Here is a 26,847-nt window from a genome sequence, read left to right as displayed (position 1 = left end):
ACGGGCTCTTGAATGGAGCACAGAAAGGCATAACAAGACCCAATGGCTGGAAAGTGAAAAAAGACAAATTCATATTACAACTAAGGCACAAGAGTCAACAGCGAGAATGATTCACCACAGGAGCAAGCTACCAAGTAAAGTGGTGGATTCACCATCTCCTGATGTCATTTAATGAAGACTAGATGCCTTTCTGGAATGTGTTTGCCCCCAAAGTAGCTGTTGTGTCATACAAGAGGCCTGTAATATGCAGGTTAGACGCTCTAATGGTTTCTTCTGACCATGAAGTCGACTAATTTCTGAAAAACTGAGTGTAGCATTGGGAGCAGCATCTGATGTTTTCCTATCTAGCCGGCTTGCTGCCTAGAACGAACGCTCCTTGAGCTACTCCACAGGGAGTAGCTCAAACCTCCAAAGGGCCTGGCCAGGGGCAGGACATTAGCCCAGCAAGGGAGGGGTGTGGCAGTGACATCACAAAGGCCTTTTGCAGTACTTCAGACTATTGGTCAAAGGTGGTAGGGAGGTGGTGACCTCACAGAGAGATGCTGACATCAGCCAGGCAGGACAGGGGCGAGGGGCCAGGGAAACCTCAGAGACCTCTGTGGCTTTGCTTCAGCACGTTCCCTTCTCCAGGTCCCTCTTTGAGGACTGAGAGATTATTTCGGGTCATGGACGTGAGCGCCAGGAGGAACCTCTTTCGAGTTTCCTCCTTCCCTTTTAGTGATATTACTAGAAAACAGCCGTCCCTATTTAGAAGGTAAGAGCCTCCTGGAGGTTTGAAACCTGTTCAGTCTGATCTATCTGGTGACAAGTGAATTCTAGGCATGGAAAACACGAGCTTAAGGAGGCAGAATTTTATTGCGCACCTGGGATTTTGTCCGTTAGAATCACTGGGGACATTAGGGTTTGTCCTTTTTGTTTCACCTCTTCCTCCATCCCTCCCTCCTCTTCTTCTCTTGTTTCTTTTGTCCTTTCTCCTATTCCCTTCCCAACAACAGGACGGATGGGTGTGTGTGTGTGTTGCAGGGAAGTCCTCTGCAGCTCCCACTATGGAAGGTCCACCCAAAAATGTGGGACTGAAATAGTGCTCGGGCAGTGATCCCCACCGGTGACCTGGGCCATCCTTTGGGCTCTCTGGTGAGAACCCTCAGCCTCCAGTCCTCAGTCCCTACCCTGATTGGCTGAGCAGGGGGTTATTGACAGGAAGGAGACTCAGGTCCTTGTTGTTCTCTTTTAAAATCGAGTAAATAAGTCAGAACCAGTTCTATCTTAGATTAATTTTGCTGCTTCTCTGCATTAATTGTCTCTGAGCAGTTGATGATTCCCTCTAACATTGCAGTTCTCCTCAAATACTTGCTGAATAATTACTGTCACTGTTGTTGGTCTGGAGCTCATCTGAGAGCACAGTATTCAGGTCATTCAATGTCTGAAATTCAAGATTCGATGGTTTGTTTGAAAATCAGGGCTCTTCGGTCCTATTCCCAACATTGCCTCTGACGGGCTGTGTGACCTAAGACAAGTCAATTCTCCTTTCTCATCCTTAGCTTCTCCGTCTTTCAAGTAGGGATAATAATGATCCGCTCTTACCTACCTCATGGTGGGTGAAGGATGCGGATCCATTTGGGAGTGTCACTAGAAGTAGCGCATAATATGAAGTTTCCCATCATGTTTACTCAGAGCAGATTATGACATAATAGATTAGCTGAAATCGTCTATTTTATTTGTATTTTTTTATTTTGAAATTGTTAGTAGTAGAAACGACTTAGCTCAGATTGAAGCATCTTATCTAATGGTTGAGATGTAAGTGTCTCCTCTTTGTGTGCGAGGAGACAATTTAACACACTCTGACAAAGAGGAGATTCTTTTGTTTTGCAACAAAATATTTTTGCAAAGATCTTTCATCCCGCTTGTTATTATTTTGAGAAACAAACTGGTTTAGTATAAATGGGATTTTCGGACAGAAACGGTTTGAATGAAATTTTCCCACCACCTGGATTCCTGGGCTTTGGGGTGTTTTCATCTGTTAGAACAGAAGTCAGAACTGGTTGCTTCTCTTTCTGGCTCTGCCATCGCCTTGTTGTGTAGGCCTTGGGTAGGTCACTTCCCTTCTCCCATCTGTCCAATGGGAACAGGAACAGTTCTCGAACTATGGGCAGTTTAGAGCCCAAGTGAGGTAAGGGGCGTTAAAGCCCTCTGTGAAGGAGAAAGGGGAGTTTCACAGTGTTTAGCACCAAGGAATTCTAAAGTTTGCTAAAATGTCTAGTCTGTGGAAACAAGAAATGGTTGGGGCCAAACTTATTAACCACTGCCTTTTTAAAGCCCATTCAAAGATGTGAGTCTCTATCTTTTAGGTACCTGTGGTTCTTTGCCAGCAGCAGAGAAGAGGCTCCTGCCGTCGTTTTTGTGGCCTTAAGAAACCAGGTGTTGTGCCCCAGTTCTCGTCTGAGATCCCTGAAAAAGAACATCTTCCCATCCATGAACAAGACAGGACCTATCTTTCAAAGGGGAACAAAAAGACCCCTGGGACTTACAGACTAGCTAGACTGACTGCCATAGCTGGAGAGATCCTGCAATACATTCTTAAACACTCAGTTTGTCAGCAGCACCTACAGGATAATTTGGTTCTTATGACTAGTGAGCATGGATTTGTCAAGAACAAATCATTCCAAACCAATCCTCTTTCCTTCTTTGGCAGGGTTCTGGACCTGGTAGAGGTGAGTAAACAATAGATGGGATCTAGCTTGGTGTTACTAAGGCTTTTGACACAGTCCCGTAGGACATTCTCAGAAGCGAACGAGGGAAATGTAGTCCAGCTGCAATCAGTGTAATGTAGGTGCAGATCTGGTTGAAAGCCAAGACTCCAGGAGCCCTTCTCCATGTTTAGCTGCCCAACGGGGAGGGTGAACCTAGTGGGTCTGGCAGGGATCAGTCCGGTGTCAGGTACTATTCTATATTTTCATGGATGATTTGGAAAATGGAGTGGAGAGCATGCTCCTAAAATTTACAACTGACACCAAGTACTTTGGAGCACAGGATTGAAATTCAAAACACCCTTAACAAATTGGAGACTTGGTCTTCTTGAGCCAAACTCCATGGTTAGGGCTCTCTCTCTACACTGGGCTGAAGTGAAACCCCAGAGCCAAGCACTCCTCCTGGGCAGTGAGCTCCGATCTTGATTGGTCAGATGCTGCTTAGCACTGTCAGAGCAGCTTTTGCTGGGGGATTCTCCCAGCACTTTCCAATAGCGGGAAAGTATGAAATCCCCATTTGACTGCTGGGGACAGAGCCCGAGAGTGGGGAGCAACTTGCCCAAAGTCCCCAGGAAAAGGAAAACAACCAGCAGTGGAACCAATAGGAAACCCAGCAATGGAACTCAGGAGTCCTGGGGGTGTGCTATGGTGACCAGATGTCCCAATTTTATAGGGACAGTCCGAATTTTGGTGTCTTTTTCTTATCTAGGATCCTATTACCCCCCACGCCGTCCCGATTTTTCACACTTGCTGTCTGGTCACCCTAGGGTGTGCACATGTGTGGGTCCCAGCTGCTACCTGCCCCCCTCATTGAAGCAGATGTGCAGGGTTACTCCCCTGGGAAGTGCAGGGCACCAGTGGATGTGGGGTTGGCTGGAGGTAGGGTCTGGCTTCAGGCAGGGCAAGGGCTGCGGGGCTGGCTGGCTTCAGGCAGGGGGGTGCATCAGGGGTTGGTTGGAGACAGGGCAGGGAGGATGCGGCTGGTGCAGGCAAAGCAGAAGGTGCAGGGCTGACTGGAGACAGAGGCTGAATGCTGGCAGGGCAGGGCAGGGGTTTCAGGGCTGGCTGCAGGCAGGGCGTGGGGCAGGGCCGGTGCAAGGATGTTTCATGCCATAGGCGAAACTTCCACCTTGCACCCTCCTCCCCCCGCACCCTTGCCCTGAGGCGTCCCACCCGTGGCAGCTCCCCCCTCCACCCTGAGGCTCCCCTCTTGTGGCAACTCCCCTGCTCTGCCCTGCGGCACACCCCTCGCCCCAGCTCACCCCTGCTCTGAGCACGAGCACCCCGAGTATGCCGTGGCCGCTTCACTTCTCCCACCTCCAAGGCTTGTGGCGCCTAAGCCTTCCAGGCAGTCAAGCACCCTCCTCTGAGCCACAGCAGCCCTGACAGTTGACAATACAGGCACCTTAACCCCTGAGTTCCTTCAATGTGTCCCCCTCGGGGGTCCAGCTCCGATCACCAGATACTCGGGGTATGTCTATACCACCTGCCGAATCGGTGGGCAGCGATCGATACAGCGGGGGTCGATATATCGCGTCGAATGTAGATGCAATACATTGAGTGCTCTTCCCTCACCTGCTGTACTCCAGCTCGGTGAGAGGCACAGGTAGAGTCTACGGGGAGCTGCAGCAGTCAACTCACCGTGACTGTGACATTATAAGTATAATCTAATATCTCATTGAAAGGTGACAGGGCCAGAAAGAGTTAATTAACTCACCTCACCGACTGACCTGACCAGTGGGTGAACCTTAAAAAGTGGTTAACAAGATATGTAAATGAACAGAGCTTTGAAATGCAAGTCTGCAGTGTTAGAGGTAGAAGGGGAGGTGTTTGCTCAGGTCTTGTGAAGTCAGGAAACAAGTCTTGTCTATTGCTATAGTTTTAATTCAAAGAGCAAAAAAGGAATATTAACATATTTGATGATACTTGAGAGAAATAGTTTTATTGTCTGTGTCTCTTTGAAGGTTGTGGTAATCTGTATCTGAACTGTTTGATGGATGTATTAATTGCCAGGATGTCTGGAAGAAGAGTTAAGCCTATCGTTTTCTCAGGCTGAAAGGCTGCTGGAAATGTATAAGAACCTGGGACACGATCCTTCTTCATCTCAGATCTACTTTGGGTTTCAAGAGGGGGAAACCTTAAGCCACAAGGATTGAGATCCCCAGTCATTGACTGGAGCCACCCTGAATATGGACATTGGATTATAACCTATGGACTATTTCTAAAAGGACTTTTGGCAACTACAAGCTCATCTCTACTTTATATCTGAACCTCAAAAATTGAATTCAAGTCTATATGTCCATTAATCTTTTAACCAACACTCACTCTCTCTCTTTTCTTTTCTAATAAATTTTAGCTTAGTTAATAAGAATTGGCTATAGCATGTATTTTAGGTAAAATCTAAGTTATAATTGAACCTGGTTATGTGGCTGATCCTTTGGGATCGGAAGAATCTTTTCTTTTATATGATGAAGTAAGATTTTCAGGAATCATCATCATATCTAACAAGTGTGTCTGAACGGAGGCCTGAGGCTGGGTACTTTAAGGGAACTGCGTGGTTTAAACTTCTAAGTAACCAGTGAGGTACTACAGAAGCTGTTTTGTGCTGGCTTAGTAAATCTAAGTATTGAAATAACCAGCAGCGTTTGGGATTTGTGTGCCCTGTTTTGTTTGCAATTCACTCTGATTTAGTGAGCTGAGCTTGCTCCCACGGGCAGCACCATCACACCTACATCCAGGCTGCAGCGGTCCGGGGGATCTTAGGGGCCTTGAGGTGCACAGATACCTACGTCCAGGCCATAGGGGTCCCTGGGGGGCTTAGAGAGTTTGGGGGGACACAGATACCAATCTCCATGCTCTAGGGGTCCCAGGGGGGCTTAGAGGGTTCGTGGGGTGCACATATTCCTACATCCAGGCTGTAGGGCTACCAGGGGGGCTTAGGGGGTTAGTGAGGGGCAAAGATACCTACGTCCAGGCTGGAGGCATCCTGGGAGTCTTAGGGGATTTGTGGGGGCCAAAGACACCTATGTCCAGGCTGTAGGGGTACAAGTGGGTTTTAGGGCTTCTGGTGGGCACAGATATGTATGTCCAGGCTGTATCGTTCCCAGGGGGGGTTAGAGGTTTCTTGAGGGGCACAGATATCTGCATCCAGATTGTAGATGTCCCGGGGGGGGGTTAGGGGGGTTGTGGGAGTGCAAATACCTACGTCCAAGCTGTAGGGGTTCCTGGAGGCTTAGAGGGTTTCTGAGGGGCACATATACCTACGTGCACACTGGAGCGTCCCAGGGGGCTTATGGAGTCTATATGGGGTACAGATACCAATGTTCTGGCTGTATAGGTCCCTCGGGGGCTTAGAGGGTTTGTGGGGGGCACAGATACCTAAGTTCAGGCTGAAGGGGTCTCTGAGTGTCTTAAGTGTTTGGTGGGAGGCACTGATACCTACGTCCAGGCTGCAGGGGTCTCGGAGGGGCTTAGGGTCTGTCACAGAGTGTGGGGGAGTCCGGTCCTGCACCCCTCTTCCTGGGACTCACAGTGACTCTCAGCCAGCCAGTAAAACAGAAGGTTTATTGGACAACAGGAGCGAAGGATACAGCAGAGCTTGGAGGCACAAGCAGGACCCCACAATCAAGTCCTTCTAGGGGTTCAGGAAACTTAGTTCTCAGTTTGGGAATCCCTGAATTCCAACCACCGAGACTAAAACTGAAACTGAACTAACCCAACTCCCTCCAGCTGGCCATTTCCTGTGTCCAGCTTCCCAGGCAAAGGTGCTGATCCCTCCCGTCGCCTAGCTCAGGTTACAGGCTGAGCACGTGTCCAGTCCTAAAGTCACCCCCTGCTCTCCCATCCCCGACACAGACAGTCCCTACTCCATCACAGTAATGCACAGAGCATTTCCCGCATGGAGCAACAGTGGCACTGTGTGGCCAGGCAGGGTAATGCACAGAGCATTTCCCTCATGGAGCAACATTGACACCTTGTGACCACACCAGGTAATGCACAGAGCATTTCCTGCATGGAGCAACAGTGACACCATGTGGCCATGCAGGGAAATGCACAGAGCATTTTCTGGATGGAGCAACAGTGATTCTATGTGGCCACGCAGGGTAATGCACAGAGCATTTCTCTCATAGAGGAACAGTGACACGATGTGGCCACACACATATATCGAGGCTGTAGGGGTCCTGGGGTTGCTTTGGGGCATTTTGGGGTACAGATACCTACTTCCATGCTGTAGGGGTCGCTGGGAGGATCAGTGGTTTCGTGAGGGTGCACAGATATCTACGTCCTGGCTATAGGGATCCGCTTAGGGGTTTGTAAGGGGCACAGATACATTCATCCAGGCAAGAGGGGTCCTAGGGACCTTAGGTGGTTCATGCTGGGCACAGATACCTGCGTCTAGGCTGGAGGGGTTTCGGGGGTCTTAGGAGGGTTGTGTGAGCACAGATACCTATGTCGATGCTGGAGAGGTCCTGTCATGTCTTAGTGGATTCGTGGGGTCAGAGATACCTACATCTAGGCTGTAGGGGTTCCGGGGGGATTAGGTGTGTTTGGGGGGGGAACAGATACCTACATCCTGATAGTAGGTGGCCCTGGGTAGCTTAGGCGGTTTTTGTCTGTCAGAGATACAAACATCCATGCTGTAGGGGTCCAGAGGGACTTTGTGGGGCTCTAGGGGTCACAGATACCTACCTACAGTCTGGAAGGGTCCTGTGGGTATTAGCGGGTGTGTGGGGCATACAGATGCCTACATCTGGGCTTGTGGGTTCCCTGGGGGGCTTAGATGTTTGTGGAGAGCACAGATACCATTATCCAGGCTAGATGGGTCCTGGTGGGATTAGAGGGTTGTGGGGGGCACAGATACCTTTGTAAGCAGAATCAAGATGAACTCTACCCTGACATCTGGTGGTGAATTATGGCAAATGTGGAAAAGGATTTCAGGATCTGATCATGTTTGCATAGACACACCCACCGTGCCTGACATGGCCACGGCAGCCTGGGATGGTTACTTTGACAGCTATGGTATCCCCAGTTTATTTGTTGTTGGGGTGTGAGATGTGGAGTGTTGTCACTCTGATTGTGTGTATGAGGAACTGTGAAACAGCTTTGAGACAGGGATTCTCACCATCAGTTGAGTGGCACTCACTAGACAAGGGAGTGGGCTCCTTGGGTGAGCCAGAAACACCAATTACATTTTTTTCTTTTTTAACAGTTGAATAGTAGAGCTGGTTGTCGAATTTCTTAATAACTGAAAATCCAGATTTCTGAGCTGGAGTCATTGAAGTGCTGTGTTAACTAGGGGGAGAATTAGAAAATATATTGCAGAACAGCTGATGGAGAAGAGCAGTTTGTGGAACACTTGAAATGGCTCACAGAGTGAAGTAAGCTAAGCAGTTTTTGGAGACTGCTGGAGCAGAGCAGCTGGTGGACTGAGCTGAGCAGTTTGTGGGGAAGGTAGAAGCAGAATCCCACGGAGAAGCAGGGCAGTCAGCAGTGGACCACGTAAGGTGCCCATTTCTACCCAGGCTGGCAGGGGGGGAAACCCAGCAGATAGACTCTTGAACTCTGGGGCTGCTGGACTGTAGGTGATTATGGGGTTGCTTGAGTCTTCAAATATTTGAGGTATTGTACTTTTGAGTCTTGGGGTGATTTGGGGATTGCTAGACTCTAGAGCCCAGGGAAAAGGACACGGTCTAGTTGAGGTGTTTTCCCAATTTAATGCTGTGTTGTTTATCTCACGTTATTAAACATTTTCTGCTATACCCAGATTCTATGATTGCGAGAGGGGAAGTATTGCCTCTTTGAGGCACCTAGGGGTGCATATGTAAAATTTTCCCATGTCACTGGGTGAGGGCTCGAGCTGGTTTGCATTACGTAATAGGGAAGGGACCACTATGTATTGAAACCAGTCCTTGCTGCTATCAATTCATCCTGCCAGATGGGTTCCACCTATGTCCAGGCTGAAGAGGTCCCTGGGGGTTTTAGGGGGTTCCTGGGGGGCACAGAGATCTAGGTCCAGGCTGTAGGGGTCCCTGGTTGGCTCAGGGGTTTGGTGGGGGGCACAGATACCTACGTCCCAGCTGCACGGGCCCCAGAGGGGCTTAGGGTGTGTCACGGAGTGTGGTGGAATCTGGCCCTGCACGCCTCTTCCAGGGACACACAGTGATTCAGCCAGCCAGTAAAAGAGAGGGTTGTTTTGGCGAACAGGAACGAAGGATATAGCACGGCTTTGGGGCACAACCAGGACCCATCAGACGAGTCCTTCTAGGGGTTCAGGAAGCTTAGTTCCCAGTTTGGGATTCTCTGAATTCCAACTACCCAGCTCCAAACCAAAACTGAACTAACTCCCTCCAGCCGACCCCTTCTTGTGTCCAGCTTCCCGGGCAAAGGTGGCCACCCTCTCAGCCCTGCCTAGCTCGAGTTACAGGCTTAGGTCCTGTCCCTCACCTAAAGTCACCCCCTGATCTCCCATCCCCCACACAGACAGTCCCCACTCCACCACAGTAAAGCCCAGAGCATTTCCCGCATGGAGCAACAGTGACACCAGGTGGCCACGCTGGGTAATGCACAGAGCATTTCCCTGCATGGAGCAAGAGTGATACTGTGTGGTCACAGAGGCTAACGCACAGAGCATTTCCTGCATGGAGCAACAGTGACACCATGTGGACACACATGGTAATGCACAGAGCATTTCCTGCATGGAGCAACAGTGACACCGTGTGGATACACAGGGTAATGCACAGAGCATTTCCCTGCATGGAGCAAGAGTAATACTGTGTGGCCTCACAGGGTAATGCACAGAGCATTTCCTGCATGGAGCAACAGTGGCACCGTGTGGCCAAGCAGGGTAATACACAGAGCATTTCCTTCATGGAGCAACAGTGACACCATGTGGTCACGCAGGGTAATGCACAGAGCATTTCCTGCATGGAGCAACAGTGACACCATGTGGCCAAACAGGCTAATGCAGAGAGCATCACACCTACGTGGAGGCTGTAGAGATGCCTCGAGGGCTAACGGGGGTTTGTAGGGTCAAAGATACCTGCATCCAGTATGGGCTGGACCCTGGGAGAGTTAGGGGGGCTGTGAGGGGCATAGGTACTTGCGTCTAGGCTGTAGAGGTCGTGGTGGGGATTAAGTGCTTCGTGGAGGACACCAATATCTACGTCTGGGCTGAAGGGGTCCCTGGACGGCTTAGGGGGTTGTGGTGAGCACAGTGATCCCTGCGGGTATAGGGACTTGGTGAGGGGCACAGATACCTATGTATGTCCTGGAGGGGTCCCTGGGGGGGGGCTTAGTGGTATTGTAGGAGACACAGATACCTACGTCCAGGCTATAGGCATTCTGGGGTTGCTTAGGGCTTTGAGGGGGCACAGATACCTACGTTCAGGCTGGAGGGGTCCCGGGGGTCTTAGGTGGTTTGTGGGAAGGGGCACAGATATGTACATCCAGGATGGAGAGGTTCTGGAGAGGATTAGGGGTTTTTGCGGATGGCAGAGATACCTATCTCCATACTCTAGGGGTCCCGGGGGGCTTAGGGTTTTTTGGTAGGCACAGATATCTATGTCCAGGTTTTAGTGGTTCCTGGGGGTTTAGGGAGTTCCTGGGGGGCACAGATACCTAGGTCCATGCTGTAGGGGTCCCTGGGTGGATTAGGGGTTTTCTGGGTGGCAGAGATACCTACGTCTAGGCTGTAAGGGTCCCTGGGAGGCTTAGGGGGTTTGTGGAGGGCAGAGATACCTACTTCCAGGCAATAGGGCTTCCAGGGGGAATTAGTGTGTTGGGGGGCACCCCACGAACCCATAAGCACCTGTAGGGACGCCTACAGTATAGACTTAGGTATCTGGGGCCCCTCAAAACCCCCTAAGCCCACCAGGGACCCCTATAGCCTAGAGATAAGCATCTGTGCTCGCTGAACCCCATAAGCCCCCCCGACCCATCCAGCCTGGACTTAGGTATCTGTGTCCCCCCATCTCCAGGGGCCCAACCGTAGCTCCAGGGGCCCAACTCCTGCGGGCCCCAACCCCAACAATAGGGGCTCAGGCTTGGGGGCCCCAACCCGAGCTCCAGGGGCCCAACCCCTAGGAGCCCCAACCGTAGCTCCAGGTGCCCAAACCCTGGGGGCCCGAACTCCAGCAATAGGGGCCCAGCCCCTGGGGGCCCCAACTCCAGCTCCAGGGTCCCAACCCCTGGGGCCCCAACCCTAGCTCCAGGGGCGCAACCCCTGGGGGTCCCAACCGTAGCTCAAGGGCCCCAACCCCTGGAGCTGCAACCCCAGCTCCAGGGGCCAAACCCCTGTGGCCCTCAACCCCAGCTCCAGGGGCCCAACCCCTGGGGGCCCCAACCCCAGCAATAGGGGACCAGCCCCTGTGGGCCCCAACCCCAGCTCCAGGGGCCCAAACCCTGGGGCCCTCAACCCCAGCTCCAGGGGCCGAGGGGGGGGTTGGGATTTCATGAGGGGCACAGATACGAACCTCCAGGCTGTAGGAGTCCAAGGGGGTCTGTGGGGGTACAGATGCCTACATCTTGTCTGGAGGGGTCCTGAGGGTTATAGGGGGTTTGTGGGGTGCACAGATACCTAGGTGCAGGCTGTCGGTGTCCTGAGGAGATTAGGCGGTTCACTGGGGGCTCAGATACATCCAGGATGGATGTGTCCCGAGGAGCTTAGGGGATTTGTGGGGTGCTCAGACACCTGTGTCCAGGCTGTAGGGATCCCTGGGGGGTTAGAGGTTCGTGGGGGTCACAGATAGGGGCTTCCAGGCTGAAGATGTCGCTGGGACGTTTAGGGGGTTTGTGGGAGCACAGATACCTACGTCCAGGCTAAAGGGGTAATGGGGGTGCTTAAGGGATCGGGGCGGACACAGATACCTATGTCCAGGGTCTAGAGGTCCCGAGGTGATTGGGGGTTGAGGGGGGAACAGATGCCTACGTCCTAGCTGAAGGGGTCCTGGGTGGTTTAGGAGGTTCGTTGGAGTCACAGATACCTAAGTCCAGGCTGTAGGGGTTCCTGGGGCATTCGGGGATTTCTGGGGGTCACAGATACATACGTTCAGACTGGAAGGGTTCCAGAGGGCTTCGGAGATTTATGGGGGGACAGATACCAACATCCTGGCTGTAAGGGTTCCCGTGGGGATTAGGTGGTTTATGGGGGGCACAGATACCAATGTCCTGGCTGTAGATGTTCCTCCACGGTGGCCCCAGGGCTGGAAGAGCTCCCACTCCCTTCTGTTACCTGGGGGCTGCAGCAGGGGCACAGAGCTTCTCTGGTCTCACTCCTTTACCCCTGCCCCGCTGTGGCCCTGACACCAGAGAAGCTCTGTGCCCCTGCTGCAGCCTCTGGGCCATATCAGGGAGTGGGAGCTCCTCCAGCCCTGGGGCCACCGTGAGGGAGACTTTTCCAGGGGGACCCAATTTGGCCAGGGGCCCCCGGGAACCCTACAGCCTGGATGTAGGGTTATGTGCGACCACAGCCCCTCTATGTACCCCAGGAACATCTACAGCCAGGACATTGGTATCTGTGCCTCCCGAACCCGCAAAGCCCCCCAGGGACCTTTACAGCCAGTATGTTGGTATCTGTGCCCCCCATAAATCTCCTAAGCGCTCCAGGACCCCTCCAGTCTGCATGTAGGTATCTGTGACCCCCATAATTCTCCTAAGCCCTCTGGGACCCCTCTAGTCTGCACGTAGGTATCTGTGACCCCCAGAAATCCCTGAATGCCCCAGGAACCCCTACAGCCTGGACTTAGGTATCTGTGACTCCAACGAACCTCCTAAACCACCCAAGACCCCTCCAGCTATGACGTAGGTATCTGTTCCCCCCTCAACCCCCAATCCCTCTGGACCCCTAGACCCTGGACATAGGTATCTGTGTCAGTCCCGATCCCTTAAGCACTCCCATTACCCTTTTAGCCTGGACTTAGGTATCTGTGCTCCCACAATCACCCTAAACGTCCCAGTGACCCCTTCAGCCTGGACGTAACTACCTGTGACCCCTCCAGCCTAGATGTAGGTATCTGTACCCTCACAGCCCCCCTGGGACTCCTACAGCCTGGAGGTTCGTATCTGTGCCCCCCATGAAACCCCAGACCCCCCCTGCCCCCTCCAGCCTGGACATAAGTATCTGTGCATCCCATGAACCCATAAGCACCTGTAGGGATGCCTACAGCAAGGACTTAGGTATCTGGGGCCCCCCAAAACTCCCTAAGCCCCCCAGGGACCCCTACAGCCTAGAGATAAGTATCTGTGCCCCCTGAACCCCATAAGCCCCCCCCGGATCCCTCCAGCCTGGATTTAGGTATCTGTGCCCCCTGCGAACCCGCTAAGCTCCCCAGGGACCCTCCAGCCTGGACGGAGGTATCTGTGCCCCCCCAAAATCCCTAAGTGCCGAGACACCCCTCCAGCCTGGAGGTAGGTATCTTTGCCGAACACAAACTGCCTAAGCCCCCCGCCAGTGGGAACCCTTCAGCCTGGATCTAGGTATCTGTGCCCCCACAACACACTAATTCCCCCTGGAAGCCCTATTGCCTGGACTTAGGTATTGCTGACCCCCCACAAACCCCCTAAGACTCCCAGGGACCCCTACAGTCTAGATGTATGTATCTGTACCCCTCAGAAAACTCCTAATCCACCCGGGGACCCCTACAGCATGGACCTAGGTATCTGTGCCCCCCAGGAACCTCCTAACCCCCCCAGGAACCACTCCAACCTGGACATAGTTATCTGTGCCTCCCAAAAAAACCCTAAGCCCCCCAGGGACCCCTAGATCCTGGACATAAGTATCTCTGCTGTCCACAAAAATTCCTTATACTCCCTGGAACCTCTCCAGCCTGGACGTACATACCTGTGCCCCCCACAACCCCCCTAAGCCCCCAGGGACCCCTCCAGCCTGGATGTAGGTATTTGTGCCCCCCCAAAGCCCTAAGCCACCCCAGAATGCCTATAGCCTGGACTTAGGTATCTGTGTCCCCTACAATACCACTAAGCCCCCCCCAGGGACCCTTCCAGGACATACATAGGTATCTGTGCCCCTCACCAAGTCCCTATACCCTCAGGGATCACTGTGCTCACCACAACCCCCTAAGCCGTCCAGGGACCTCTCCATCCCGGACATAGATATTGGTGTCCTCCAGGAAGCCCTTAATCCCCACCAGGACCTCTACACCCTGGACGCAAGTGCCTATGCCCCCCACAACGCCCCTAACTCCCCCAGAGTCCCGACCATCCTGGACGTAGGTATCTGTGACCCTACGAACCCCCTTAAGCCCCCCAGAATGCCTCCAGCCTAGACGTAGCTATCTGTGCCCCCCATGACCCCTAAGACCCCAGGGATCTCTAAAGCATCTACGTAGGTGTGATGCTCTGTGCATTACCCTGAGTGGCCACACGGTGTCACTGTTGCTCCATGCAGGAAATGCTCTGTGCATTACCCTGCGTGGCCACATGGTGTCACTGTTGCACCATGAGGGAAATGCTCTGTGTACTACCCTGCGTCTCCACATGATGTCACTGTTGCTCCATGCAGGAAGTGATCTGTGCACTACCCTGTGTGGCCACACGGTGTCACTGTTGCTCCATGCAGGAAATGCTCTGTGCATTACCCTATATGGCCACATGGTGTCACTGTTGCTCTGTGAGGGAAATGATCTGTGCATTACCCTGCATGGCCACATGGTGTCACCGTTGCTCCATGCAGGAAAAGCTCTGTGCATTACCCTGCGTGGCCACACAGTGTCACTGTTGCTCCATGCCGGAAATGCTCTTTGCATTACCCTATATGGCTACATGATGTCATTGTTGCTCTGTGAGGGAAATGCTCTGTGCATTATCCTGCGTGGCCACACGGTGTCACTGTTGCTCCATGCGGGAAATGCTCTGTGCATTACTGTGATGGAGTAGGGACTGTCTGTGTGGGAGATGGGAGAGCAGCAGGTGACCTTAAGTCCGGACACGTGCTCAGCCTGTAACCTGAGCTAGGCAGGAGGGAGAGGGTCAGCACCTTTGCCCGGGAAGCTGGACAAAAGAAGGGGCTGGCTGGAGAGAGTTGGGTTAGTTCAGTTTCGGTTTTGGTCTGGGTGGTTGGAATTCAGGGAATCCCAAACTGGGAACTAAGTTTCCTGAAGCCCCAGAAGGACTCGATTGCGGGATCCTGCTTGTGCCTTCATGTTCTGCTGTATCTTTCGCTCCTATTGTCCAATAAACTTTCTGTTTTACTGGCTGGCTGAGAGTCACTTTGAGTCCCAGGAAGAGAGGTGCAGGACTGGACTCCCCTACACTCTGTGACAGACCCTAAGCCCCTCAAGAACCCCTGCAGCCTGGATGTAGGTATCTGTGCCCCCCACCAAATACCTAAGACCCCCGGAGACCCCTCCAGCCTGAACGTAGGTATCGTTGCCCCCCACAAGCCCCCTAAGCCCCCCAGGTACCTATACAGCCAGGACATTTGTATCTGTGCTCTATAGGGACTCCATAAGCCCCCCGGGACACTCCAGTCTGCACGTAGGTATATGTGCCCCTCAGAAACCCCCTCACCCCCAGGAACCCCTACTGCCTGGACGTAGGTATTTGTACCCCCACAACCCTCCTAAACCCCCCGGGACAGCTACAATCTGGACGTAGATTCTGTGCCCCTCATGAAACCTCTGACCCCCCTCCGGGACTGATATCTATGCCCCCCACTAACCCTCTAAGACCCCTGGTACCACTAAAACCTGGATGTACGAATATGTGCCCCCCAGGAACTCCCTAAGCCCCCCTGGGACCCCTAGAGCCTGGAGATTGGTATCTGTGCCCTCCCCCAAAACTCTCTTAGCCCCCCAGGACCCCTACAGCCTGGATGTAGGTGTGATGGTGCTGCTCGTGGGAGCCAGCTGAGGTCACTCAATCAGGGTGAACCACAAACAAAACAGGACAGACAAATTCCAAAAACTGCTGGTTATTCCGGTACTTAGATTTACCAAGCCAACACAAAACAGCTTCTGTAGTACCTCACTGGTTACTTAGAAGTTTAAGCCACGCAGTTCCCTTAAAGTACCCAGCATCAGGCCTCCGTCCAGACACACCTGTCAGATATGATGATGATTCCTGAAAATCTTACGTCATCATGTTAAAGAAAAGATTCTTCTGATCCCAAAGGATCAGCTACCTACCCAGGTTCAATTATAACTTTTTTTCTTACCTGAAATACATGCTATAGCCAATTCTTATTAACTAAACTAAAATTCATTAGGAAAGAGACAGAGTGTTGATTAAAAGATTGATAGACATATCGACCTGAATTCAATTCTTGAGGTTCAGATACATAGTAGAGGTGAGCTTGTAGTTGCCAAAAGTTCTTTTAGAAATAGTCCATAGGTTATAGTCCAATTTCCATATTCAGGGTGGCTCCAGTCAATGACTGGGGATCTCAATCCTTGTGGCTTAAGGTTTCCCCCTCTTGAAACCCAAAGCAGATCTGAGAAGAAGAAGGATCGTGTCCCAGGGTTCTTATACATTTCCAGCAGCCTTTCGGCCTCAGAAGACAATAGGCTTAATTCTCCTTTCAAGCATCCTGGCAATTAGTACAGAGTAATTTATTCATTAAACAGTTCAGATTCAGGTTACCACAACCTTCAAAGAGACAGATAGACAATAATACTATTTCACTCAAGTATCATCATTAATGTTAATATTCCTTTTTTGCTCTTTGAATTAAAACTGTAGCAATAGACAAGACTTGTTTGCCTACATCACAAGACCTGAGCAAACATCTCCCCTTCTACCTCTAACAATGCAGACTTGCATTTCAAAGCTCTGTTCATTCACATATCTTGCTAACCAGTTCTTAAGGTTCACCCATGGGTCAGCTAACTCGGTGAGGTGAGTTAATTAACTCTTTCTGGCCCTGTCACGTTTCAATGAGATATTATATTATTCTTATAATGTCACAGTCGCGGTGAGTCGACTGCTGCAGCTCCCCGTAGACTCTGTCTTTGTCTCTTACCTAGCTGGAATACAGTAGTCGAGGGGAGAGCACTCGATGTGTTGCATCTACACTAGACGCGATATATCGACCCCCGCTGGATCGATCGCTGCCCACCAATTCGGCAGGTGGTATAGACATACCCCAAGTATTTCGTGATCGGAGCTGGACCCCGGAGGGGGACACATTGAAGGAACTCAGGAGCTAAGGTGCCTCTATTGTCAACTCTCAGGGCTGCTGTGGCTCAGAGGAGGGTACTTGACTGCCTGGCAGGCTTAGGCGCCACAAGCCTGGGAGGCAGGAGAAGTGAAGCGGCCATGGTGTGCTCAGGGTGCTCGTGCTTGGAGCAGGGGTGAGCTGGGGCGAGGGGGGGGTGCCGCAGGGCAGAGCGGGGGAGTTGCCACAAGAGGGGAGCCTCAGGGTGGAGGGGAGGAGCTGCCACGGGTGGGGAACCTCAGGGTGGGGACGCAGGGGGAGAGGGTGCAAGGTAGAAGTTTCGCCTAGGGAGTGAAACATCCTTGCACCGGCCCTGCCCCATGCCCTACCTGCAGCCAGCCCTGCACCCCCTGCCCTGCCCTGCCCGCAGCCATCCTCTGTCTGCAGACAGCCCTGCACCTTCTGCCCTGCCCACACCAGCCGCATCCTCCCTGCCCTACTTGCAGCCAGCCCTGCAGCAAAGCCCCTGACAAACCCCCAGCCCTGTCTCCAGCCATCTCCTGCCACACCCCCCTGTGGCCCTGCCCAAAGCCAACCAGCCCCTCCACACACTCAGCCTGCACCAGCCCTGCACCCCCTGTCTGCAGCCAGCCCTCTATCCCCTGCCCTGTCTCCAGCCAACCCAATGCACGCCCCTGCCTGAAGCCAGCCAGCCCCGCACCCCTTACCCTGCCTGCAGCAAGACCCTACCTCCAGCCAGCCCCATGTCCACAGGTGCCCTGCAGTACCCAGGGCAGTAACCCTGTACTTCTGCTTCAATGAGGGGGGCAGGGAGAAGCTGGGACCCACACATGTGCATACCCTAGGGTGACCAGACAGCAAGTGTGAAAAATCGGGACAGGAGGTGGGAGGTAATAGGATCCTAGATAAGAAAAAGACCCCAAAATTCGGACTGTCCCTATAAAATAAGGACATCTGGTCACCCTAGCACACCCCCTGGACTCCTGAGTTCCATTGCTGGGTTTCCTGTTGGTTCCACTGCTGGTTCTTTTCCTTTTCCTGGGGGACTTTGGGCAAGTTGCTCCCCCCTCTAGGGCTCTGTCCCCAGCAGTGAAATGGGGATTTCGTACTTTCCCGCTATTGGAAAGTGCTGGGAGAATCTCCCAGCAAAAGTTGCTCTGACAGTGCTAAGCAGCATCTGACCATTCAAGGTCAGAGCACACTGCCCAGGAGGAGTGTTTGGCTCTGAGGTTTCACTTCAGCCCAGTGTAGAGAGAGGGGCCCAGCCATGGAGTTTGGCTCAAGAAGACCAATCTCCAATTTGTTAAGGACGTTTTGAATTTCAATCCTGTGCTTCAAAGTGATTGATGTCAGTTGCAAATTTTAGAAGCATGGTCTCCACTCTATTTTCCAAATCATTCATGAAAATATTGTATAGTACCGGACTCTGGACTGATGCCTGCCAGACCCACTAGGTACACCCTCTCCATTGGACAGCCAAATATGGAGAAGGGCTCCTGGAGTCTGGGCTTTCAACCAGCTCTGCACCCACATTACACTGATTGCAGCTGGACTGCATTTCCCTCGTTTGCTTGTGAGAATGTCCTACGAGACAGTGTCAAAAGCCTTAGTAACTGCAAGCTAGATCCCATCTACTGTTTACCCACCTACACCAGGCCCGGAACCCTGCCGAAGAAGGAAAGAGAATTGGTTTGGAATGATTTGTTCTTGACAAATCCATGCTCACTCGTCCTAAGAACCAAATTATCCTGTAGGTGCTGCTGACAAACTGAGTGTTTAAGAATGTATTCCAGTATCTCTCCAGCTATGGCAGTCAGGCTAGCTAGTCTGTAAGTCCCAGAGGTCTTTTTGTTCCCCTTTGAAAGATAGGTCCTGTCTTGTTCATGGATGGGAAGATGTTCTTTTTCAGGGATCTCAGACGAGAACTGGGGCACAACACCTGGTTTGTTAAGGCCACAAAAAAGGAGGCAGGAACCTCTTCTCTCCTGCTGGCAAAGAACCCCAGGTACCTAAAATATAGGGACTCACTTGTCTATTGCTACAGTTTTAATTCAAAGAGCAAAAAAGGTACCTAAAAGATAGGGACTCACATTCTTGAAAGGGCTTTAAAAAGGCAGTAGTTAAAAAGTTTGGCCCCGACCATTTCTTGTTTCCACAGACTAGACACTTTAGCAAACTTTAGAATTCCTTGGTGCTAAAACACCGTGAAACTCCCCTTTCTTCTTCACAGAGGGCTTCAACACCCCTTCTCTCACTCAGGCTCACAACTGCCCAGAATTCGAGAACTGTCCCTGTTCCCATTGGACAAATGGGAGGAACCTGAGGGTACAGAGAAGGGAGGTGACCTACCCAAGGGCCTACACAGCAAGGCGGTGGCAGAGCCAGAAAGAGAAGCCGCCAGTCAGACTCCTGTTCTAACAGACAACAAATCCCCCGAGAGGCAGGGATAGAGCTCAGGAATTGAGATGGTGGAAAATTTCATTCTAACCGTTTCTGTCCGAAAATCCCATTCAGACTAAACCAGTTTGTTTCTCAGAATCATAAGTGAGATGGAAGTTCTTTGCAAAAAGATTTTGTTGCAAAACAAAAGCATCTCCTATTTGTCACAGTGTGTTAAATTGTGTCATCACACACAAGGAGGAGACACTTAGATCTTGAAAATTAGATAAGATGCTTCAGTCTGAGCTAAGTCGTTGCTGCTTTTAACAATTCCAAAATAAAAAAATACAAATAAAAAAGACTGTTTCAGCTAATCTATTATGTCATAATCTGCTCTGAGTAAACATGATGGGACACCTCATATTATGCACTACTCTTAGTGACACTCTCCAATGGATCCCCATCCTCCACCCACCATGAGGTAGGTAAGAGTGGATCATTATTATCCCTACTTGAAAGAGGGAGAAGCTAAAGCTGAGAAAGGAAAACTGACTTGTCTTAGGTCACACAGCCAGGCAGTGGCAGAGTTGGGAATAGGATCCAAGAGCCCTGATTTTCAAACCAACCATCGGATCTTGAATTTCAGACATTGAATGACCTGAATAACGTGCTCTCAGATGACCTCCAGACCAATAACAGTGCACAGTAATTATTCAGCAAGTATTTCAGGAGAACTGCAATGTTAGAGAGAATCATGAACTGCTCAGAGACAATTAATGCAGAGAAGCAGCAAAATTTGTCAAACATAGAACTGGTTCTGATTTATTTCCTTGTTTTTAAAAGAGAACAACATGGACCTGAGTCTCCTCCCTGTCAATAACCCCCTGCTCAGCCAATCAGGGTAGAGACTGAGGAGGGGAGGCTGAGGATTCTTACCAGAGAGCCCAAAAGATGGCCCAGGTGACTGCTGGGGATCACTGCCCAAGCACTATTTCAGTCCCACATTTTTGGGTGGATCTCTCACAGTGGGAGCTGCAGAGCACTCCCCCGCAACACACACACACACACACACACACACACACACAGAAGCACACCTGCTGGTGTTGAGAGGGGAATAGGAAAAAGGAGATAAGAAGCAAGAGAAGAAAAGAAAGGAGGGAAGGATGGATGGAGGAAAAGCTGAAACAAAAAGGACAAACCCTTATGTCCGCACTGATTCTAAGGGACAAAATCCCAGGTGTGCAATAAAATTCTGCCTCCTTAAGCTCGTGTTTTCCATGTCTAGAATTCAACTCTCACCAGATGGATCAGACTGAACAGGTTTCAAACCTCCAGGAGGCTCTTACCTTCTAAACAGGGACGGCTGTTTTCTAGAAAAATCACTACAAGGGAAGGAGAAAACTCGAAAGAGGTTCCTCCTGGTGCTCCCATCTGTGAACCCGAATACTTTATCAGTCCTCAAGGAGAGACCTGGGGAAGGAGACTTGCTGACGCAAAGCCACAGGGGTCTCTGAGGTTTCCCTGGCCCCTCGCCCCTGTCCTGCCTGGCTGATGTCAGCATCTCTCTGTGAGGTCACCACCTCCCCACCACCTTTGACCAATAGTCTGAGGTCCTGCAAAAGGCCTTTGTGATGTCACTGCCACACCCCTCCCTTGCTGTGCTAATGTCCTACCCCAGACCAGGCACTTTGGAGGATCACCCCACACAAGGAGTGTTCGTTCTAGGCAGCAAGTTGGCTAGACAGTAAAACATCAGATGCTGCTCCCAATGCTACGCTCCGTTTTTCAGAAATTAGTTGACTTTATGGCCAGAAGAGACCATTAGAGCATCTAATCATATAATCATAGAATATTAGGGTTGGAAGGGACCTCAGGAAGTCATCTAGTCCAATCCACTGCTCAAAGCAGGACCAATCCCAAACTAATTCATCCCAGCCAGGGCTTTGTCAAGCCTGCCCTTAAAAACCTCTAAGGAAGGAGATTCTACCACCTCCCTAGCCATCCCATTCCAGTGCTTCACCACCCTCCTAGTGAAAAAGTTTTTTCCTAATATCCAGCCTAAACCTCCCCCACTGCAACTTGAGACCCTTACTCCTTGTTCTCTCATCTGCTACCACTGAGAACAGTCTAGGTCCATCCTCTTTGGAACCCTCTTTCAGGTACTTAAAAGCAGCTATCAAATCCCCCCTCAGTCTTCTCTTCTTCAGCTTAAACAAGCCCAGTTCCCTTAGCCTTTCCTCATTAGTCATGCGCTTCAGACCCCTGATCATTTTTGTTGCCCTCTGCTGGACTGTTTCCAATTTTTCCACATCCTTCTTGTAGTGTCGGGCCCCAAACTGGACACAGTACACCAGATGAGGCTTCACCAATGCCGAATAGAGAGGAATGATCACATCCCTCGATCTGCTGGCAATGCCCCTACTTATACAGCCCAGAATGCCGTTAGCCTTCTTGGCAACAAGCGCACACTGTTGACTCATAGCCAGCTTCTCGTCTAGTGTAACACCTAGGTCCTTTTCTGCAGAACTGCTTCCTAGCCATTTGGTCCCTAGTCTGTAACAGTGAATGGGATTCTTCCGTCCTAAGTGCAGGACTCAGCACTTGTCCTTGTTGAACCTCATCAGGTTTCTTTTGGCCCAGTTCTCTAATTTGTCTAGGTCCCTCTGTATCCTATCCCTACCCTCCAGTGTATCTACCACTCCTCCAAGTTTAGGGTCATCTGCAAACTTGTTGAGGGTGCAATCCACACCATCCTCCAGATCATCAATGAAGATATTGAACAAAACCAGCCCTAGGACCGACGCTTGGGGCACTGCGCTTGAAACCGGCTGCCAACTAGACATGGAGCCGTTGATCACTACACATTGAGCCTGACGATCTAGCCAGCTTTCTATCCACCTTACAGTCCATTCATCCAGCACACACTTCTTTAACTTGCTGGCAAGAATACTATGGGAGATCATATCAAAAGCTTTGCTAAAGTCAAGGATGACTTGCCCTTGTTGAATCCATGCTGACTGTTCCTGATCACTTTCCTCTCCTCTAAGTGCTTCAGAATTGATTCCTTGAGGACCTGCTCCATGATTTTTCCAGGGACTGAGGTGAGACTGACTGGTCTGTAGTTCCCTGGATCCTCCTTCTTCCCTTTTTATAGATGGGCACTACAGTAGCCTTTTTCCAGTCATCCGGGACCACCCCTGATCACCATGAGTTTTCAAAGATAATGGCCAATGGCTCTGCAATCACATCCGCCAACTCCTTTAGCACCCTCGGATGCAGCGCATCCAGCCCCATGGAAATTTGCTCGTCTCCAGTTTTTCTAAATAGTCCCGAACCACTTCTTTCTCCACAGAGGGCTGGTCAGCTTCTCCCCAAGCTGTGCTGCCCAGTGCAGCAATCTGGGAGCTGACCTTGTTTGTGAAGACAGAGGCAAAAAAAGCATTGAGTACATTAGCTTTTTCCACTTCCTCTGTCCACTAAGTTACCTCCCTCATTCAGTAAGGGGCCCACACTTAAACTTATAGATATATGGGGACACCACTGCTTGCACACTCACCCCCATAGCTTCCCCCAGTGACATAGCTACCACCTCTCGGGGAGATGGATTAACTACACGGACGGGACAGCTCTCTCCCCTCTGCTTAGAGCATCTTCATTCTTTATGAATAGGTAGGAAAGAACCTCCTGAATGGACAGTAACCAATTGATCAAATATTGCTGGGTCTGCATTCAATATGGGTAACTGGTCGTATTGGGCTGGATTAATAGGAGCATTTCCAGCAGATTGAGAGAAGTGATTATTCCCCTCTATTCAGCACTGGTGAGGCCACATCTGGAGCATTGTGTCCAGTTTTTGCCCTCCCACCACAGAAACAAATTGGAGAGAGTCTTGGGGAGGGCAACAAAAATGATTAGGGGTCAGTGGACTTACGAGGAGAGGCTGAGGCCACGGTCACCCGGGGGGGGGGCAAGTGGGGCAATTTACCCCAGGCCCTGCAGGGATCCCATGAGAATATAGTATTCTATAGTATTGCAACTTTTTTTTATGGAAGGGGCACCCAAAATTGTTTTGCCTCAGGCCCCCTGAATCCTCTGGGCAGTTCTGTCCACTCCACCCCCTTGATTCTTTCTCCTCCCTCTGAAGCCCCACCTGTGCTCTGCTCTCACTCCCATTTGGCCACTTCCCACTCCTGCTCTTTCTCTTTGGCTGAGGCCTGCTGGTCCACCTTTTGCTTGCTCGTCTCCTCCCAGAAGGCCTCCTTGTGTCTCTCCACCCCCGCCCCCAAGGTCTGCCTGCTGCCCCCACCTCTCTGCCCTTCCCCTGAGACTCACCCTGCCCAGCACTCACACCTCTCTGCCTCTCCTGAGACCCACCTTGCCCAGCACTCACATCTCTCTATCCCCTCCCCTGACCTGCCCTGTCCACCACCCACACCTCTTTGCCCCACCCATAAGACTGGCCCTGCCCACCACTTGCACCTCTCTTCTCCTCACCTGAGACCCACCCTGTCCACCTCTTTCCTTGGTCATCTCTTGTTATTCCTTGAAACATCAAGGATGGAATAAAAAGCTGAGTTTACTCCAGGGTGAGGAAGGAAAGGAACCACCAACCCCCTGGCAAAGCTCAGTGCCCCAGAGAAAACCTGCCCCCTGCTATTGCAATCCCTGAGGTGCTGGGGATATGATGGTAAGGGAACTGTCTGAATGATCAAGGCAGGAAATGGACAACAATCTACAGGAACGTCATTGACCACAAACACACTCTCCTCATGCTCCAGCCAGAAGGGAAATGAGCAGGAATTCTTGCAGTTCAGCCAGGGACACACTTACACAATGGCACAGCAGTGTGTGTGTTTTGGAAGCTGGTCTGAGGGAACAATTGGAATTGATCACTCAGTGAGAACAGAACTGGAGTGTAGTGAGAGACACATCTCAAGCAAGTAGTTGTGGCTGAGTGGTTAAGGTGATGGGCTAGAAATCTATTGGGGTCTCCCTGAACAGGTTCAAATCCTGCCAGCTACAGAGGAATTTATGGTTCTTCAGTTTCAACAGAGCTGGGTATTGTCTCACTCTCAAGCTATATCTACACTATTGGGTAATGTGGCTTTAAAGTGTTTCAATTAAACAGCTGTTGCACGTCCACACTATGCCCCTTGTGTCACCAGAGCACATCCAGGCTAGGCTCTTGGATGGCCACAGAGAGCAGTGCATTGTAGAGAGAAGTGCATTGTGGGTAGCTGTGCAACTGGCTGCGGGTGCTTTGGGAAGGGTTTGCAAAGCCTCATGGGCTGGTACAGCATCACATGATGCAGGTTTCTCTATCCCATTGTTCCATGGGAATCCTACTAGATTGCCAGCTGCTTTTCAACTGCAATGTGCCTGGTGGGGTACAGAGTGTGTGTGTGTGGGGAGAGGGATTGTGTGGCACACTGTCTCTAAGTTCAGACAGCTGCTGCAAGCAACCAGTCCTGAGGCAGGGGGAGGGGGACAGCCCCAACATCAGCCCCTGTTTCCCTCACTGGCTCAGCTCAGCACAGCAGCATCTGTGACACACACACACTGCTGCCTGCTTAGCTCTGTGTCAGGGGTGCTGGAACGAGGGGGTAGAGGGCCATGGCCCCACCACTCTTTACTGGCTGTTAGGACAAATGATGGAGTGGGGGGAAGGGAGGAGTCTTGGGGAGAAGAGGCGTTCTCTGGTTGTGGCCGCGGGGGAGGGGTGGTGTGAATGTGGGTCCCTGGGGAAGGGGTGTCATGGGAGCACCATAGTTCAGAGAACAGTGCCCCCCCACACACTGTAAGGAAGCTCCCGTCGCCCCTGCTCTGTGTTCGTGGCGCAGGAGAGAGCAGCGTTCCACGGCAGTGCTTTGCTCCCCAGGGCTCCGGCAGGGGGGCTCAGGCAGCGATTTAAAGGGCCCGGGGCTCTGGCCTCTGCAGGGAGCCCTGGGTCCTTTAAATCACCAGCTTGGGGAAGCTGGGCCGGGCTAGCACAGCGTACTCGCTCTTGCCAGTACCCCATATCAGACCGGACCGGCTAACTTTCACCTCTGGAAGGTCCTCACCTGGATCAATAACTGGTTAAAAGCTAGGAAACAAAGGGTAGGAATAAATGGTCAGTTTTCAGGATGCAAACAGGTAACTAGTGATGTCTGTACTGGGACTATTCAACATATTGATAAACGATCTGCTAAACAGCGAGGTGACAAATTTTGGAGATGATCCCAAACTACAGAGGATAGTTAAGTGCGAAGCAGCCTGTGAAGAGCTAAAAAGAGATTTCACAAAACTGGGTGAAAGGGCAACAAAATGGCAGATGAAATTCAATGTTGATAAATGCAAAGTGATGCACATTGGCAAACATAATCCCAACTCTACATATAAAAAGATGGGATGTAAAATAGCTATTGCAACTCAAGTGAGAGATCTTGGAATCACTGTGGATAGTTCTCTGCAAACATCTACTCAATGTGCAGCGGCCGACAAAAAGCAGGGAAGGTGTCCCTAGTCTCTGTTTGCTGGGAGCGGATGACAGGGGATAGATCACTTGATGATTACCTGTTCTGTTCATTCCCTCTGGGGCACCTGGCTTTGGCCGCTATGGGAAGACAGGACACTGGGCAAAATGGACCCAGTCTGACCTAGTCTGGCTGCTCTAAAGTCCCTATGCTCCTTTCATACAGATGCCTGGGATTCTGCCTCACAATGTGTCCCTGAGGTCTCAGCCAAAATGCCCAGACTGGCAAACACTCTGGGCTCCTGAAGCCTCTGCCACCCACCTAGTGCCTATGGCTCATGCCTGACCCTTGCTGCTGTTCCTTGCTGTAGAAGATGAAAGGAGCGGAGGCAGCACAGGAGCCTTCTGGGAACGCAGATCTGAGGCTTTGGGAGAGACACATTGTCTGAGACATCGGAGCGTTGTAAACCATGCAGCCACCCCCTCAATCAGGGCCTGTTCCAGCCCTGAGTCTGGGCTACCACGATCCCTCCTGCAGAGCAGGGTGCCCACAGATTACAGCCTGAAAATAGGCATGTGACACTAATTCCTGTTCTCCCTGGCAGGGTCTGACCTAGACCAAGTGGCACCCCAGGCAAGATGTTACAAATTTTAAGTATCTTATTTTTCATTGCATTTGTAGCTCAGTACATGATTTTGATGTACAATTTCGATGCATGATTTTCTCTGTCATATAAGATGCTAAATTTGCAGGCTAGGTTCTGTAAACCTGTATTTATTCATTCCATATATAAGCAAATAAAACAAATGCATTTTCTTTAAGCATATAGAAACTTTTTAATTTTAACGGTAACTGAAACGTACTAACATCTAGAAATGGAACTGTCACCAGCACAAGGCTGTCCAGGATTAAATAGTGTTACAGTAGGAGACAGCGTTAGGATGTTAACCCCAGGCCATTAGTTGAAAGGTGGTTTCTCTCACCTTTCCCCCATGAACTGAAGCGCAGCATTAAAGAGATCCAAAGATTGGCCAATGGCATTTTCAAGTTCTAAAATAGCAAGCGATGTCGCTCTCTCATTGGCCATCAGTGACTGAAGATGTGGTTTAATGAGCCAAAAAGAAACCTAGCAGCT

At 51.1% G+C, this 26,847-nt stretch overlaps 1 pseudogene; it reads right to left on the bottom strand.

Annotated features, from left to right (window-relative positions):
* LOC127056901 (zinc finger protein 3-like) overlaps positions 1-26,847 on the bottom strand; it is an 89,919-nt pseudogene that overhangs the window by 38,642 nt on the left and 24,430 nt on the right.

Source organism: Gopherus flavomarginatus, chromosome 8, assembly GCF_025201925.1.
Source record: "Gopherus flavomarginatus isolate rGopFla2 chromosome 8, rGopFla2.mat.asm, whole genome shotgun sequence".
NCBI lineage: Eukaryota > Metazoa > Chordata > Testudines > Testudinidae > Gopherus > Gopherus flavomarginatus.
Note: the sequence above shows the minus strand (reverse complement) of the source record. Positions and strands in the feature narration are given on the sequence as shown.